Here is a 5,879-nt window from a genome sequence, read left to right on the forward strand (position 1 = left end):
TACCGTCATACAAGGTGAACGTTGGTACTTAAACTTTTTAGGCAATACAGCTTTTGCAATGCGTCGTACGAATGGATCAAGTTTATCTTCTTCATCCGAACCATCATCTCTTTTTCCTTGCATGTGCCGTACATACGGACTTCCCTCGGATGAGCTGGACATGCCAACTCGCCGCTTCTTCCTGGGTTCCTGAGACGATGAGTCAGAAGCACTGCCACTACCATGTTTCCGATGCCGACGTCGTCGATCATCATTCTTTTTCTGTGGCGACTGACCCCGATCACGATGTAGCGCGGTTGGTTAGGATTTGGCTAACTCAATGGCCAATTCCTTACACAAATGTTCATTATCAGCCGCCATGTCTTCCAGACGTTGTTCGTTTCGCTTTGCTTGATCCATGATCGTCTGCATGGTTTCCCGCATAAAGGTTGAAGGCAAAATTTGAGCCACTAGGTTGAAGTTCAGGGCCCTTCGCGCAAGCATGGTTCTTGGTGTAACATCATCTCTTGGTGTGACATCATCTGCAACAAGTGAAGGATCATCTATTATGTCTACCATGAACGCGTTTGAGTATTCCTACAGATGGCACAAATTGTGGTGAAGAGGTTTGGAAATACCCTTTGGTCCTAGCAGACTCTCTTAATCCTCAAACTGGTACTTGAAATGGTGGTATGCACTCCGGTTGAAGGTACCGGAATTAGCTCACCAACGGATCATTTAATATTCTCTCAGGTTTTTCTTTTGTCACAAGTTATCTCCTTTTTTTCTTACATCCCCCTCCTTTGGCTGATGGTCCTCCTTTTTATATTGCTCTCCAGGGGCCCACTTTCTGTTATGGACACCCTGCCCTCACAGCTGGACCCCCAGGCATTTCCACAAGATCTGTGGCCTATTCGGCCCTACGGACAAGTTCTAATCGGCCACGACCCTATTCATCACTGTATATTTGGCGGTCTTGTGGATAAAGCCCTTTTTCTTTTGTTGTTTAAATATTATGTGTAAACTAAGTTCGAATTTGGACTTCTCCTTTTGTGAACTAGATATTAAGTGTAAATTAAGTTGGTTGTAGACTTCAAATGCACAATGTTCTAATGTTGATTATGAACTTCTCTCTTTTGTAAATGAAGTTGGTTGTGGACTTCTTCTCTCTTTTGTATATTTTAAATTGATTGTGAAGTTGAAATGCATAATGTTCTAATGTTGGAGCACACAGGTTAGAATGCTGGAATAGGTTAAAATGCAAACAGGTTGAAATGCTGGAGCAAACTGCTTCTCTCTTTTGCTTCTCTCTTTGGTTTTTCCAACAACCCATGAAATGTTGATTGTGAGCAAACTGTTGCTGGATCAATGATCCATTGTTGTTCATGTCCTATGTATCATTTCAAATGTATAATGCACAATGTTCTAATGTTGACTGTTTTTGGGGTTGGCATTTTTGCAAAATGCATATCAGACTAAAGGATCTAAAGGAGGTAAGACAAACTGCTACTCTGAATTCCAACATTTTCAGCAACATTTTAGTAGTATTTGTGCAAAATTTCAGCGTCATGTTCATCAACATTTGAACAAAAATTCCAACAACAGTTCAACAACATTTCAACAAAAATTCTAGCAACATATAGCGATCACGGTTTTCCCTTTTCTGTTTGATCGTATTCCGGACTCGGTTCCGTGGAGTTGGTTGTTGTATATATCTTGTTGTCATCCTTTAATTCCCTATGTTTGAATTTTAGGATGTGTTGGGCATGTTCCAAACAGGTAGGTGGAGTTTTGGTCTCTAGTGTTGTTGCCCAGATTTTTGGTGTTACGCTCGAGCGGGTAATTCTACGCTCGAGCGGAGTTTGTTTCTTTGGTGGTACGCTCGAGCGGGTCTCTTTGCGCTCGAGCGGGTTTTACACACTCCCAGCATTTCGTGCCTCTGTAAAACTTCTGCAGGTGTGTTTTTCACGCTCGAGTGGGTAGTTCATTGTCTGTAGAAGAACTGGGAGAGGAGAATCTACGCTCGAGCGGACTGGTTTTCGTGCTCGAGCAGATGTGTTTTGTTTTTGTGTCTTGGCGCTCGAGCGGGCCTTCTTGCGCTCGAGCGGGTCCAGTTTTTGTGCTTGACGTTCGAGCGTTCTATTTTCCGCTCGAGCGGGTCATGCGTATATCAGTAGACTGCAGCGGGATTACACTTCACTTTTTCAGTCCCTTCTTTATACAAACCCTAGATCTGAGCTCCCTCTCTCTCTACAAACCTTCTCTCTAAGGTTTCATCTCCTTCTAATGAGTTCCTAGCCTAGCCTCTTTGTATAAAAGATAGAGGGTGTTGAGGGCTTCATTTTAATCTGAAAATCTTCGAGTTTGGAGCACGTTGGGTGTTGGTCTTCATCTCCGTTTGAGCTCTAACTTCGAGGTAGGGATATCCTACTCCATCTTATGAGCTTTGTCTTTAAATTTTGGCATTTTGATATGTTGGGGTTTGTCGGGTAATTTTGAGAAAGTTTGGGGTCTTTGTGTAATTTTCAAAAGAGGGGTTTTCAAGTTTAAAACTCATATGTATGTAATACATTGGAAAATGGAACCATGTGTTGGATTATTGATGAAAAAGGAACCTTAGGGTTGGTATTGAGATTATGGGAAAAAGCCCTAATTGTTATGATAAATTAATTCGTATAATTAATTTTGAGAAATTAGAAATTGAATAGGAATTATTCAAATTGAAAAGGTGTGGAATTAAAGGGGTGTAGTTGGATTAATTTATCGCTCACCTAGACGAAATGTTGATATTTTATCCATTCGGTGCATTTATTTCCTGTTTAGAAATAATTGCTTTGGGCTATCGGTGGAGGATAGTCTTGATTGTTGTAGACAATGCATGATGATTAGGTGAACTAAAACTAATCAATTGAGTATGCCATAGAATATGGTGGTTGATATAATACATCGAAATTGTGTATTGATTGAGTGAACATGTATATGATAATTGCTTATACATTGTGTTATGTGGGAGGAGATAGGGGATGTACTCCACGGTTTAGGGGAAGATAAGGGATGGACCTCTAAACCGGATTTTGTTTGGCATTGATACAGCACTAAAATGTGTATCATTTGTGAAGTATGGAAGTGTTTTTACATGTTATTGATACAGCACCAAAATGTGTATCATTTGTGAAGTATGGAAGTGATTTTGACTGAGATTGATACAGCACCAAAATGTGTATCTATTGTGATATAAGGAATGTTTAACATGAGTTGTTATCCTAATTGAATTGGAAATATTGTTAATAAGAGATGTAATCTCTGTCGAATTATCTGGCCAGGTTCTGAGCCATGTTTTTTAAATGAAATATAACATGGACATGATTGTCATGGAATTGTAATGTGATGTAAGTGGATGTATAAGTGTTGACCATCTATCAACTGCTAATATTTTAGTCATTGTTTATAGTTGGTTTAGTATATTTCTACTGGGTTGTGGCTCACCCTATATGGGACATCATTTTCAGGTTCAGGTACTATGCCGCCTCCAAGATCTTAGCATGGATCACTGTGGGAGTTAAAGACTCTTTTGTTTAATTTTTGTTGTATTACATGTATATCAAGCCAAGGGCTTCTTTTGTGTAGAGTTAGTACTCTCTTCTTCTGTAACCAAATGTTGACTTGGAAAGTTGTAAGCCTATATGGCATTTACTTTTGTCGTCAATGTGTAATACTTTTTGTAAGAATATTCTGATGATATTAATATGAGATCCATTTTCTTTATCGTGATTGTATGATGTTATGGGTTTATTTTGAGGGCGTTACACAACAGCCCAGCAATATTTTTACAAAATTTTAGCAACATTTCAACAAAAATTTAAGCAAAAATACTGCAAAATTCCAGCAACATTTTAGCATTATTTCAGTAACATTTCAGCAAAATTTCAGCAACACTTTCAGCAACATTTCAACAAAAATTTCATCAAATTTTCAACGACATTTTAACTGTGTTGTCATTTCAAAACAAGAGAAATACAACTCAAAATACCCCAATCATTAAAGAGCACAACAATATTTTCTACATCCACATGAAAGGTTTTCAATATTACATAGACGAATACCGTATCCAAGAAAAAAAAAATCAACTCTAAGATATTGACGTGTGATCCACATGATCATGCCCACGACCACGCCCATGACCACGCCCACGCCTATGTAGTTCCTAAAAAAAAAAAGGAAATACTCTTATATCGAAGGAACCATAAAATAAATTGGAGCTTTAAATGAATGAATGACAAAATAAAAGAGGAAAGGTGAAAAATAATTACTTGACTACATGCAGGACTATTCGAGGCTTGCTAGTCATAACCGTTTGCATTGTTAAGCAATGCTTGATAGCTTCTATGCACGGAATACATTGATGCCATTGAAAAAGGCATATTACTTGGCTGCAACAATCACAAACACATATCAATTTAAAATGGTAATAGTGACCTACAAATAGAAATAATAAAACTTCTTATTAAACTAACTAACCTACAAATAGAAATAATAAAACTTCTTATTAAACTAACTTACATCATAGGTGGGATACATAAATTGAGACGAAGAAGCATTAACTTGAGGAACACTCGTTGAGAATGGAGGAAGTTGAGGAGCACTTATTGAAAATAAAGGAGCCGATTGAGGAATACTCTGCAAAAACAAGGGAGGTGGTTCAGGATCACTTGTCGAAAATAAGGGACGAGGTTGAGGAGTAGCAAACATAGGAGTTTGAGAAGCATTATGTGAACTTGTTTTATTTTTCTTTACCAAAGCAAGCTCCAAACCACCTTTTGTCCACCTTCTTCCCTTGCTAGTGCACTCTCTTCTCTTGAGTCCTTTTGCTTAAACTACATTTATATCTGCTACACCATCCACGTCAAAGCTTTCGGGGCATGTGTTGGGATGGCTTTCTTGTTCAATAGTATTTGAAAAAGGCATATTGAATTTTGCACATGCTTTCAATGATTACAATTAATTCATCCACTTTCACTCCCGTCAAGTTATATGTTTCCTCACTTTCGAAAGCTCTACACGCTACTGCTCTGAATTATGCCATCAATGATCTATAGCGTAAAGTTTGATGCAATCTTACATCAACCTTAATATCATGCCCACACCTTTCTTTCACATTTTCAGCTCTTGCTTTTGTAGTCCATCTTTTGAGAATATATTGTGAAGAAATCTCTTTGAATTTGAGGGTGTCTCTAAGGATCTTCAAACAATGACTACACAAAATGCCCTTTATTTCAAACTACCTACAATTGCAAGTCAATGAACCATCACACTCCACTCTCACCTTCCTCACCTTTACACCATCACTATCAAGAACCGTATACATGGTTACTCTCACCATCATGTTTAGTTTCTTCAATGTTTACTTCAAGGGACTTGACATACTCATCCTCAAATTCTGCATAAATTTTATTGGTGTAAACATCTGCAGCTTGCTCCATCATCTTCACTTTTATATTCACCCTTGCCAATTTTTGGCATAGAGCATATTCAACTTGTAACTCTTTGTACCTCTTCTCACAAAGAACTTGATCAAAATGCATGAAAAATTGCATTAAGTTATGATCAAACTGAATGAAATCCTTCAAGAAAGCATTAAAGGATTCACTAAGTTAAGTGCTACTCATGCCTGCACCCCATGCATTTCTAACATATGGCCAACCCCATTTTTCCTTGACCCCAAATGTTAACTTCAACCAATGATTATCTCGCACTTCATACTTGTCAAACATTTCCTCCCATTTTAACGTAAACTCTTCCTCATCTTCAATGTCGTACATAAATTTGGATAAAACACTCTTCATCCCCTTATCCTTGACCTCCTTATCCTTGAAGATAAAATTTGCATGCCTTAATGCATT

The sequence above is a fragment of the Camellia sinensis genome, chromosome 5 (genome assembly GCF_055761805.1).
Source record: "Camellia sinensis isolate YWXY chromosome 5, ASM5576180v1, whole genome shotgun sequence".
In the NCBI taxonomy this organism is placed as follows: domain Eukaryota; kingdom Viridiplantae; phylum Streptophyta; class Magnoliopsida; order Ericales; family Theaceae; genus Camellia; species Camellia sinensis.